Source organism: Dasypus novemcinctus, chromosome 3, assembly GCF_030445035.2.
Source record: "Dasypus novemcinctus isolate mDasNov1 chromosome 3, mDasNov1.1.hap2, whole genome shotgun sequence".
NCBI lineage: Eukaryota > Metazoa > Chordata > Mammalia > Cingulata > Dasypodidae > Dasypus > Dasypus novemcinctus.
Genome location: NC_080675.1, coordinates 54,775,342 through 54,788,478, shown reverse-complemented (window position 1 = coordinate 54,788,478; position 13,137 = coordinate 54,775,342). Strand labels below are relative to the sequence as shown.

The following is a 13,137-nucleotide window of genomic DNA, read 5'->3' as shown; positions in this document are numbered from 1 at the left end:
CCCCTTGGAAAGAAAGCTTCCCTCACTGTAACATCTTTTAAAATACAGATTTCAGCCAAAGTCCCCAGGGGGGTGAGGGAGGAAGGGCAAAACAGACCATGGGATAATATTTTCTTATTATAAATTAAGCAAAATGACATTTTCTTGCTCTGTAGGAAGATAATGTGAGCATTTTTCAATTAAAAATGTCATAGTTCGTATAAGATGTGAAACAAATGTAAAAAAAAATTTATATAGTTGACTAGTGAGTATAAATTTGTGCAATAATTGTTTACAGTGGTTGCAATACTTCTAGTTAAGAGAAACGGATGTGGTTCAAGCTGTTGGGCTCCCATCTACCATATGGGAGGCTCTGGGTTCAATTCCCGGGCCTCCTGGTAAAGGCAAGCTGGCCCATGCAGCAGAGAGCTGGTGGCCCATGCTGCGGAGAGCTGGCACAGCAAGATGATTCAACAAAGGGATATAAGCAGACACAGAAGAATGTGTAGCAAATGGTCACAGAGAGCAGACAGCAAATGCAAGTGGTGGGGGGCTGGGGGGGTAGGGATGGAATAAATAAAATAATCTTTAAAAAAAATACTCCTAGTTAATATCCAAGCAGCCCATAGAGTTGAATTAAATGTATGTTATTTATATGATAAAATCCAAACTGTTCTGCAATTATTAACAATACTTATAAAGTAAAACAATTTCTTGGCTTACTTTATTTAGGTGAAAAGCTATAACTACATCTTTTTGATTAGCATATCTGTAACCAAATACTATTTCAGATAAAATGAACTTGTGTTGTTTATTTGTTAATCATCAGCAAGTACAAGAAAACTCTCAATTTTAAAAACTGCCTGGCCTTGTGAGGACCCCAAGCTCTGTGATCTGAACTAAAGAAGGATTTTGGCTTGGAAATGTGAATTTCACTCCCGGAAACTTACTATACAGAATGGAAAAACAAAAGAGCAGAGAAGAGGGAATGGCTAAGTTTGAATCCCTCATAGATGCTGAACCTAAAGGGGTTCAGACCATTTAAAAGAAAACGTTCCACACATTGCCAGTAGGTCACCACAAAGGTGTTATATCTCACACAAAATATATCAGAACACATTGCTGAACATTTGCTCTGCAACAGGATTAGCTTACTTTAAATTGTGGCTGCCTCAGAAAGTCTGACCAATCCATAACTGTTTCCTTATGATGGATTCCATCGCTATTATAGAAGAATGTCATGTTGATGACAAGTAGTACCACTCCTTCCTTAGAACTGCAATCCATTGTCTTCCCCATTAACCCAAAATCCCAGGAAAACCTTCCCCTCTCCAATGTTCATGTGTATGTGTGTGAATAAATGCAGGCTCACTCACAATCACCCATTTATTTCGCAATTGCTAAACTATTTCTCATTCCATCTACTAGTATCTCCCAACTCCTAAGGGGAAAATGTCATTTTAGCAAAGATATGAAGATTAGTCCCAATAACTTTCTACTTAAAGGCAAAGGATTTGAAGCAAGTCTTTGGGGCTAAAAACATATTAGTAAAAGCTTAAATGGAGGAGGACAGAAGAGTAGTTTTGGAATTGTTTTCTATCTCTAGCTGTAAAAAAAATCTTTTCATGTAAATGGTCTCCAAGCCTTTTTAAAACATCACTTAGCAAAGTGCTAAGGCTTAGCATCCCTGCCCTTTTTAAATTTCCCTAAGCAGAGTCTATTTTAATATTGTGCAGTTGAACAGCAGCTGATCACACTGCATTCACTGTAATCCAAGGAAGTTATAAGGAAGATGCTTACACAGGAGGGTACCAAAGCTTCCCTGCCTGGTGGGATTTCAACATGGTTCCTTAAGTTAACAAACCTTGGGTGCCTACTATTTTCCCATCACTGGGAATATGGTAAATAAAGTAGGATCCTCAGGAGATGCAAAGTATTGAAGACATGAGAATGGACTTTAGAATCAAACCATCCTAGAATCAAGTCCTATAATTACTTGCCTAATCATCCCCTTGATTCCTTGCTAAAATAAATAAATAAAACCTCTTTTTTGTGTCCCTTGTTCAGCTAAAAATGCTGATTCCTAGCCTTCCTTGCAGATAGAGGTAGCCATGCGACATGTTCTGGCCAATGAAACACTAGCTGCGATTCTGGGGAAACTTTTAATTAAGAGGGACAAAGCTCGATTGCCAGTGTCCTTCTCCCACTAGAAGTCTGGCAGCCATATGGTGATGAAAGCCAACATTCTATGAAGGGCAGAGTGAAAAGACACAAAGAGCTGGAGTTCCTGGGATCTTTGAGCCCATACGGTAATCCTAGACTGCCTTCCCAAGATGTCCTGTTTCATGAGCCAAATAAATCCCAACCTGGCTAAGCCCCCAATGGCAGCCAAAAGCATTTCTGATTGATAAACCAATAATTTCTCTGAGCTTCATTTTCCTTATCTTCAAAATGGGATTTAATCTTTCCCAACTTTAAAAATTTGCTGAAAAGAAAGCTTAGTTGGTATAAACTGTTCCTACCTCAATGCCTGACCAACAGTAAAAATTGGAGGCAAATGTTATTATTGATAAGATTGAAAGGAGGACTTTTGCTTTGGGAAAATGTAAAGGAACAGAACCAAGTTTTCCCTGAGATGGGAACTGTCTTCTGGCATGGTGCTAAGGCCAAGGGGGGCTGAGGTCAACCTTACAAGGACTCTTTCTTCAATAGGAGAGTCTATAAATAGTCAATATCCAAAAACTGTGTCCCTCTGCCCTTACTTTAGGAATTTTCCCTGGCTTATTGTTCATTCATGATAGCTGTTTCTAGCACTCGGAGACCAAGCTGTTGCTTGCTTATAGTGAAATGAAAACCCTTGGTTGTGTTTCACCCTGAGCAGCAGTAGCACCAGCAAATTGCAAAATTAACATCTAATAGAGTATTTCAATTTTACAAACAGAGAATCGTTCTTTGGACATCACAGGTTTTGCCTCCAAATACAGTGCTTCCTCTTTCTTTTTTCTTTTTGGTCATTTTTTTCCTGAATATGTGAAATTGCCCCAATTCTGATTTGTTTAGTGTTATAGCACATGTGTTTGGTGTTGTGGTTTCAGTTTTGTGAATGAAATGTCAGCCATTGCTTTTTTAAAATTTGTAAATTAGGTTTTAACTGAATCCTGTTGATATTTTAGTACAGCATGGTCAATTCAGGAGGCTTAAAATTGTATCCTGTAAAATCATTTAGAGCATCCCCATCACCTACGTCACAGCAGAAAGATACAGAGCCCCGTCTGTTACTTTGCTAAGACTTACCTCCACTTAACAATGAAACCTCTTTTTCTGACCCTCAGGTAAATAAATCTGGAGTAATGGAAAACAGAGGCCAAGATTCAGTCAGGGCTAGGAAAGAAACTACCTGTTTCCTCAGGGCCTCTTTGAGGGGGAATAAATAGTTATGAGTCTCTTGGTCAGTTAAGTAGAGTCTTTAAGGTATAAAAATTGCAGGTATATTTCCACCAACTAGATATTTTTGTTTCCCAGTTTTCTAGAAGGTCTATCCCAGCACTGTTCAACAGAAATATAATGTGGATCACAACTGTGAGCCATCTATGTAATTTAACATTTTCTAGTGGTTACATTTCTAAAAATAAAAACACAGAGATGAAATTAACAATATATTTTATTTAACCCAATATATACAACATATTATCATTCCAACACACAATCAATAAAAAAATTGCCAAGGTACTTTACCTTCTTTTTCATACATAGTATTTAAGACGCTGGTGTGTATTTTACACACACAGCATATCTCAATTCAGACTAAGCATATTTCAGATATTCAATAGCCATATTGGCTGGTGGAGAATATATTAGCACAGATTTATACTTTTTAAGAGAGTTTTATAGTCAAATTTTTAAAACAGGCCCTTCCCCAAGTTTTCCTTCATTTACATTGTCTGAAAAAGTTTAATTGTAGCTGTAAGTTTAGTTGTATATCTCCCTGGAATGTGTTTTCTTACTTTGCTAGTATTTTTAGTATCCCACAGTACTTACCTTTGAGCTCAGCTTTGCAGTTGCTCTTGTGTTGGCTCTGTATTACCTTGTAACATCTTCTGATCTTTAGCATTCGTGCTAAAGGTGACCAATAAAATCATCATTATTAGAAAACAGTGAGAATTTAGTTTAAAGACAAAGGCCTATTCCATGGCCAACCAATAATGTAGTCTGGAAAGAATTGAAAATACCTGGCAAGTGGGCTGCTCCTTCTGTGCCTTTGGCAAGATGGTCAAGCCAGCTCTCCACCTCCTTGCTGTGCTTTGTCAGTCACTGCCATTCAATCTGAATTAGAATTGGGATGAAACCTACTTGTCATCTCTTGTCTAATAACTCTGAGTTATCCTTGAGTCTTCTTCCTGACCCCTAATCCACACAGTAATCAGTGGGCTGCCCTTCCTCCCCATTCTACCACCAACGCCTTTCCTTTCTTCTTCATCCACATTACCAAACTCTAACCCAGGTCCTTGACATACCTAAGGGGTCATATCAGACTCATGGATCTCCCTACCTCCAGGTCCACCAACTTCCTTCCACTCTCTACCCTCCTGCCCAGGTGATCCAAAACTCAGAGTTCATTTATAACTTTTTGTCTTAAACATAACCAATCTGCTCCTCCCTGCTACTAGGGCGCACACAAATCCCTCAGCCTGATAATCAAGATCTTTAACGATCAAGTCCAAATCTGTGTTTGCATTTTCACCTTCAGTCTATTCTTATTTACTCCCATAACAAACTATTTCCCTTGTTCCAAACAAACCTAGCACCTTCATCCCAGCGTACCTTTCTGGAAGCTGCTCCCTGTTGGTTTGCCTCTAATTCCTCAACCTTTAACGCCATTTAAATGTCACCTGCTTTCTGTAGCTTCTTCTGGTACATCCCTTCTGCCCTTCCCTTAGGCAGACTCTGTAACTCTGCTTTCTCGTGGGCACATCACATTTTACATGCCTCTACTCTCCTATGTTTATTTGCAAACAAGTCTGCTTTCCCCAACAAGCAGTGAGTGTTTGGAAGGCAGAAACTGGGGAATAATCCTTCTTGTGTCACTGGTAAAGATGACTGACATGTGATAGGCACTCAAAAAACCACTGCTGGATTTCACAATAGGCTCTCTAAGCATGGAGCACAAGCAAGGGCCCCAGAAAATATTTTTCCTAAGAAATCAATATCTCAAAAGGACACTGAACTGGTCATCAATGGAAAGATCTTAACTTCATTGGATTTCCTTATTATTTTGTGATTTAGAATGGTATATTGAATTACATAGTTGGGAAATGGAGACAAAATAGATTTTTTTCAGAATTTCAGGTCTCTAAATATCTTCATTTAGTACTTCCAAGAAGTGCTTGTCCAAAAGATTAAAAAATAAGAAGAAAAAAATATATTGACTTGAGCCCATTAAAGGAAAGCCACACATTGCAATATAGGATACTGTCCATGCAGGAAAGGTTAATTTGGGGTCCAACTGAGAGGGCAGATCCCTGTGTCCCTTACCAAGCACCCCAAAGACTATTGTAGAAATGCCCCCAATCAGCTCAGGGGTCAACACCAGGCACAATCCCTTGAGATCTGTGCAACTCAAACAAGGTGAGTTTTTATTTCACTCATTCAAAACACTGAAATAGATAACATAATTAAAAGGAAACTAACCTTCCAAAAGACAAGTTACATCTAACTTCATAGAGTCTGGGCCCTAATCAATCATAAACAGCATGCCAAAAAAAAAATAGGTACAATCCCCTAGAAAATTTAGTTAAGTAATACATTAATTTAAAAAATTAAAGCCAAAATAAACTTCTGTTTCCTGCCCTCAGTTCTAACAAGAAGGGCCTTGGTGGAGGCCTGAGAGCAGGACAAGTGATGTAGCACCACAGAAAGAACACCCCTCCACAGGGGTAGGCATCAAAATTCTCATGCACCGGCCCTGCCCATGTCCACCCAGTTAGCCAGGCCAGTGGTGAAAAGCCTGCGCCACCCAGAGGTAGCCCTGAGTCATGAGCTGCTCCTGAAGGATTTGTGTGATTACTTCATTGATAAAGCAGTTGTAAGGAAAAAGTTCTTCTATAAGCACATGACAGAAAGAAACTTGTATTTAACTTTACATAGTTTATTGAGGCTAAACTTTGGGTGAAAGGATTCTCCAGCAGTATAACATAATGAACAGCATCTTTATACTCATTCAGAAGAAGCTATACATCTGGGATTTACCAATTAGTTGAGTTATTTAGCCTCTCTGGCCTCAGTTTTCTTACCTGTGAGATGCAGATAATAATCTATTTCCTAGAATTTTAAAGGATGTAAGGAGATAATCCATGTTATATACATACATAGTACTTAGAAATGGTACTTATTATAAACGTAATATCATTATTTTTTAATTCTAACAACTGTCACAGGAATTTATCCTAGAAACAAAATTGTCTTTGAGAAAATATTGTAGTATAAATGCCTGCTATAGCATACGGTTGCCCAAGGATCTGGACATTAACTGGTATCCAGGCATCAGAAAAGTGTGAACTTCTCTGCATGAGGCAAAGAGTGGAATTTGTTTTTTGACTGAGAGTAGGAGGTATAAAATAAGAGATTAAAAGAAGGGAAGGGTTGGGAGGACAGGGGGAAAAACAGTTGAGAATAAGTAAATAAGAAAAAGTAAATATACGTGTTTGTAAATACAAATTTTTAAAGAAAGATTTAAAATTTACCTGTGGAAAAAGGATAGTCACTGCAGAATTGGAGCAAGAAAGAAGGCAGCTTGAACAGATTTGACTTAGTTTACTCCAGCACAATGTAGACAATACATGGAAAAGGTGAGGGCTGAGGTAGAGAATGGGTAAAGAAACCAGTCTTAGTCCAAGTGAGAGATGGAAGAAAGCTTAATGTAGAGAGAGGCAGTAAGGTTTGAGAGGAATCAATAGGAGGGAGATTTAGGGAGTTGTATCTATAAAATTGGTATGGGGGTGTTGGGGATTGAAGCATGTCCTACAGGTATGAACCCATTTGTAAACAGGGCCTTTGAAGACATTATTAATTAAGGTGTGCCCAAACTGAATGAGGGTGGGCCTTAATCCAATATGGCTGAAGTCCTTATACGCAAAGGAAATTGGACATGGAAGGAGAAACCACTGGGAACAACCAGAAGCTGGAAGTCAATGGAAACTGGAAGAGAAAGAAGACACCAGCATAGGCATTGCCATGTGACAGAAAAGCCGAGGAACCCTAAGGATCACTGGCAGCCAGCCGCAGAATGCCACAGTCTTCCATGAGAAAACATCGCCTTATGAACACCTTGATTCTGGACTTCTAGCCTCAAAACCATGAGCCAATAAATCCCCATTGTTTAAGCACCCTATTCTATGGTATCTGTTTTTAGCAATTAGGAAACTAGAACAAGTGATAAAAGAATATCTAAGATAAAAATTATTTCTACAATCCAAGCCATCATGCTGACCAACTCCAGGCAGTATTATCCACATCAGAGTCTGAGTCAATGATACCTTCTCAAGTTGTACAGTGTACAGCCTGCTTGACTGTACCAGACGGAGAAGGCGATGGTCCATTTATTAATACTAAGGGGCAAATATCCTCCTTTTAAGCAAAAGAATTTTAGGATACCAATCTTTCTGGCAAGATAATGTACTCTCATATAAGGTAAGACACGATAAGTGGTTATTTGGAAGATAGACATATAGGAGATTGAGGTTATCTGAATTCATGCTCCCTATTTGGGCCTCTTTTCTTGGTAAGATCGTGCTCCTGCCACCATCTCCCAACAAAAATTTTCCCATTGAATTTAATACCTTTTCACTATTCAAATTTCATTTATTTGCTATAAAGTTTTGTTTCGTGTTGAAATGCAAAGGTCTCTGAGAGGAATACCTGCTATGATTAATTTGTATCTTAGGGTGAATTAGGATAACAAGATCTGTGAGCACTTTTGAGAGTTGGATGTAGGAAAGAGAAAATGGGAAAAAAGGAGCCAGAATGGTCTGCACTGAGGCAGAAAGGGCATAGAGAAGTTTGACCTTTAGGGGATGGCGTAGCCTTCTAATTTTGCACCAGATCACACTGGCCCACTTGTAAAGATTTTTTTCCTTTAGCCACCTATTGGTGTATCAGTGGGTCTCAAATTGTGGTCCTCGGAAAAATAACATAAGCATCAACGAGAGCTTATTTTAAAATTTTAAAAGGAAGAAGAAATAACTGGGAAAAAGCAAAAGGATAACTGCATAGCTTGTCTTCAGCATCACACTGAATCATTAAGTGCTAGGCTTGCCCAAAGACTAATTTTATGGGAGATTGTACTGTTGTTTAACATACTGTTTACTATTGATGAGGGACCAGAGGCTATGAAGGTATATATTAACTTCTCTATTTCTGTTCAAGAGAAAGTACACGTTCATTGTAAGTTTCTTTCCAGTAGAAAAGATAACCCAAAGATTTTGTTGCCCTGAAGGAAATTAAACAGTTTTATATCTATCAACAAACTTGTTTGGGTATTCTTTTGGCTAACAATATAAATCTTAATTCCTTAAATTTTCCTTTGAGCTATCTTTACCATCCTACTGTTTCCTTCATTTAATGAGTTAAATCTTTAACACATGTTCACTTTATATTCATATGGGAGTCATGTTTTTAATGTTTGAAAAATTATACTTTGACACCTCAAGATTTTAAAAATTAGGGATTATGTTAAGTATATTATCAGTGAAATTCTCCAGGGCATTTTAAGAATGGTAAGGTCTGTCATTTCCTCAAACTCCCCATCCCCAGTGTTTTCTCAAAATAAAACATAAAATGTCAGGAAAATGTTCTTTGATCGCAAATGCTTATGAGTGAGTTTCCTATGAAGTTAAAGATGCAGCTTGCATCACAACTGGGATCACGCAGTGCAGCAAAGACATAGACCAAGTGGAAGTGAGAGGCCGTGAAAATATGAACACCACCCCTGTCCTGAGAATTCTCACGAACCGTGCGCTTTCAGGGGTAGCGAGCCAATGAAGGGAACAGAGGGCAGAGCCAGTTTTCCCAGAGCTCTAGGGAGCAGGGTTACATTGCGACTCTCTGGTCCAGGCCTGGTTGTAATCGTGCATCACCAGGAAATTCCTGGGTGTCCTTGGATAAATTCCAGACACTTTCTGATCCTGTCTCAACCCTAAAATGAGTTGCTGAAGAAGTGATCGTCAAGGTTTCATCAGATGAAGGAGTAACACGTGCTGGCCATGCCCTCCAAGGTACAGCAGGTAGAGGATCCTCCTCTCTCAAAGAGCAGATAAGTGTTTTTTCAAGCTCCTTCTTGAACACTAATCTGTTGCCACAAATGTAGTAAGGTCTGTGTTGAATTAGGCCTTTTCTAGGTCTGATGGCATTAGTATAATTGAGAAACAATGGAAAGAGGGATGTTTTATAAATAGTAATGAGGGTGATGATGAAAAACATTAGCATTTACTCTAAGTCAGGCAATCTTCTAGTGCTTGAAGAAAAAAATATCTCATTTAAACTTCCTAACAACTCTGTGAGGAACTCCTACCATCTCCTTTTAGAGATGAGAAAAACCAAGGCCCAGAGAGGTTAGATAACTTGCTAATGGACCACACAGCTAGAGTGGTAGGCCAGGATTCAAGCTCAGGCAGTTTGACTACAGAGCCTGTTCTCAAAACCATGGAATAATAAAGAAAGGCAAAAATGTGTGACTAGGCGCCTCCATTCACTCTAACTGGTACATTAATTCTACCCAGGAGAGTTTGTGGAGGTCCTGGTAAAATGTTTCAAGAAAGCAATTAGAATTTTTCAAGATCACACGAATATGCTATTTATGACAATTCTGCAGCAGAAGGCTTCCTACCCACATGCTAGTAACTAAACTTTGACTGTTAGAGCTTCATTCCTTTAGCAGTCATTTATCCACATTTTTCAACTCAGAGAAATTTCAGGTTCTGTCCTGAAAGCAGTTGTTTTAAACAGAAGACATAGGAGCATTAGGAGAGCAAGCTCACCAAGGAGAGAAAGAGGCAAAGAGGGACTGTGCCCAAAACAGTCTTCTCTCTCTTCATCACTCCCTAAGCTTAGCTCTGAGAAGATTCTCATCTTAAATAACTAGGAAGAAGAGTGTGACTGTATGTGGAGCATCTACTTCACACAGGCACATTACTAGGTACTTTTTACAACAAGAAAAATGATAACAATATTAACCACCATTTATTAAATAATCTCCATTTTCCATGCATTGTGTTACTTTTAGTTCATCACATTCTCACGACAATGTTGCAAGCATTGAGGTTCGTATCTCCATTTTACAGAGGAGGAAATGGAGGTTTCAGAGAGGCTAAATAATTTGCCCAAGTTCACGCAGTTAGTTATTCTAATTCCAGCTGGAATTAGACACTGGAGTTGCCTGACTCTGGTGGATCTGTGGGCTCTTTTCTGTGCCCACATTTCCATAGGAAAACATCTCCATGGGTAAGATTGCCTTTTCCTTTTCATCTTCATTTGCCCAGCACCTTCTAAGAGCTGCTCAGTAATTGTTTGCAGAAAGACTGAAAGTAGAGAAAAGACTGGAGAAAAATAGGCATGCATGTTAATATATTCCTAACCGAGCCAGAGAGGGAAATGAGGAGGGGAAAGAGTGACACCATGTACCATGTCGCAGCATCCTCAGCCTGCTGCATTTGATACCCCTGAATTCCATGGTTGGAAATAATGTCAACTGCAGTGGCCATCATTTTGTGAGCCTGGCTGGGCTCTTCATACCTGCTGATTTCCATTAAATGCTGTTTATAAAAATAATTGTGTGAGTCGTCCCTGTTGATATTAAATATAAATCATTGATTTAGCTACTAAAATGTAACATTCAAGGTGTGCAGAGAAATAAGCAATCTTAAAAAAAAAAAAAAAAAGGTGATTTAACTGAAGACAGGAGAGTGGATGGTTTTTTTCCATTGTAATTTGCCAAGCATGCACAGCTCTCTCTGCTGGCGGCACTGTGCTGCCCAATGTCACAGAGCCATCAGTCACAGATTACGGCTGCAAGGGGTGCCTGGGCTTAATCTCATTTTTGAATGAATTAATATTATTAGTTTTGACGAATTAATGGTATTAAATGTGCAAGGTTAGTATGAATTATGTCCACATCCACTTATTACTTAATGGTCTCATTCTTGTTCAAGAAAGCTTATTCAATCACGTCAATGGACTCCTCCTCTCTCTTTTCTATTTTCTAAAATGCCTTCTTAGAAGCGTTAAAAAGACAGGCAACATACAGATGGACAAGTGTTTAATGATATAAATCTCTAGTTCAGTTCATGCTGAAAGAGGCTATGTAATTGAGTCAGTCACCAGAGAAAGACATGACTTTTATTACGTCTTTGGAAATGTAATCATAAGTATACTCCATCTAAGAATATCCTACCTGCTAGAAAGCTTTGAGCCTCCCCCCCAAAAAAATCAGTGGTAAGCTACACCCATTTTCTTGGCATTATAAAATTAAATTTTTAAAAAATGCCCATACATTTATATGTATCTTTTTCCATTTGAAACCCATTTTTTCCCTAACCTAAGCCTAAATGAAATGCACATTGTTAGAGTGCTATGCCAGAAAAACTAAAATTCATTTCTGTGGTTGAAGTTTTTATCAAATGTGGATTAGACTAAATGATTTTTTTCCAAATGTTTTTTTAATTGTTAATTTAAGGAATCATAAAGTTGATTACTGTGACATACTTATTTTTTAACCTCAGCACAGTGACAGACACTGTTTGTTGCATATAGCAATTGTTGCCTTTTTTTTTTTTTTTTTTGCTTAAAAGCCCAGATTTTGTACAGGTAACAGGAAGAGATTTCTTTTTTTCCCCCTAAAGATTTATTTATTTTCATTTCTCTCCCTCCCGCATCGTCTGCTTTCTGTGTCCATTCCCTGCCTGTTCTTCTGTGTCTGCCTGCATTCTTGTCAGTGGCATTTGTTGTTGTGTCATCTTGCTGCATCAGCTCTGTGTGTGTGTGGCGCCATTCCTGGGCAGGCTTTGTTTTTTTCACACAGGGCAGCTCTCTGTGAGGGGGGCACTCCTTGCGCATGGGGCTCCCCTACGCAGGGGACACCCCTGCGTGGCAGGGCACTCCTTGCGTGCATCAGCACCACACGTGGGCCAGCTCTTCACATGGGCCAGGAGACCCTGGGTTTGAACACTTAGACCCCCTATGTGGTAGGCGGATGCTCTATCATTTGAGCCAAATCTGCTTCCCTGAGATTTCTTGATATCAAGAAAGGTAGACTATTCCCTCCAGGTCCATGGGGTAATCCCATTATCTTTTGCTATGATTGGTGACCTAGCCCTGGCCAATGAAATATATGAAGGAGGAATTTTTTGAACTCCAGCACCAAGTACAATGCCTGGTATTACACAACTCTTATTGCATTAATGAGATATAGTCAATCTATGGGTTCTTACTGGGTATTTAACAGAAATATTTTCTGTACATCTATAATTTTAATAATTCTTGTAGATTTTTTCCCTAAAATGTGCATATATGTACTCAAGTAACCACAGCATTCCTTTTTTAGAATCATATCTTATTCAAAATTTTTACCATTTTCCTCTTTATTAAAACCTTTGCCAACATTCTATAGTAGCACTGCCCAATAGAAAAATAATGTGAGTCACATATGTAATTTAAAATTTCCCAGTAGCCACATTTAAAAAGTAAAGAAACAGATGAAATTAATTTTAATATTTTATTTAACCCAATATGTCCAATACAATTTCATTTTAATACGATCAGTATAAAAATTATTGAGGTTTTTTGCCTTCTTTTTTTCCATATTCAGTCTTTGTTCCTGTGTGTATTTTACACTTTCAGGCCATCTTAATCTGGACTGACATTACTAGCCAGCCTTTCTGACTTTCTCCCAGTCTAACTCCTCACCCTACTGATGTGGTTAATTTCATATCATGTTCAATGTTTTGAAATGTTCATCTTACCCAGTCTATCAAATTCCCACCCATCTTACATCTTTCAATTAATGAGCAATTATTAAATAGTTCCCATTATAAAAGAAAGGAAATATTTCCTACATTTGAGCTGCTGATTCTTTTGGTGAAAAGAACCCTAATCAGAACTAAGGGCTTC

At 38.5% G+C, this 13,137-nt stretch overlaps 1 long non-coding RNA gene across 1 annotated transcript in view; it reads right to left on the bottom strand.

Moving 5' to 3' along the window:
• LOC131277929 (uncharacterized) overlaps nucleotides 1-4,302 on the bottom strand; it is a 29,302-nt gene extending 25,000 nt beyond the window's left edge. Inside the window, exons 1-2 of the long non-coding RNA XR_009184990.2 lie at nucleotides 4,209-4,302; nucleotides 4,018-4,095 (exon numbers count right to left, since the gene is read on the bottom strand). This is a non-coding gene — a long non-coding RNA (uncharacterized lncRNA). The remainder of the gene's footprint in view (nucleotides 1-4,017; nucleotides 4,096-4,208) is intronic.
• Nucleotides 4,303-13,137: the final 8,835 nt, after the last annotated feature.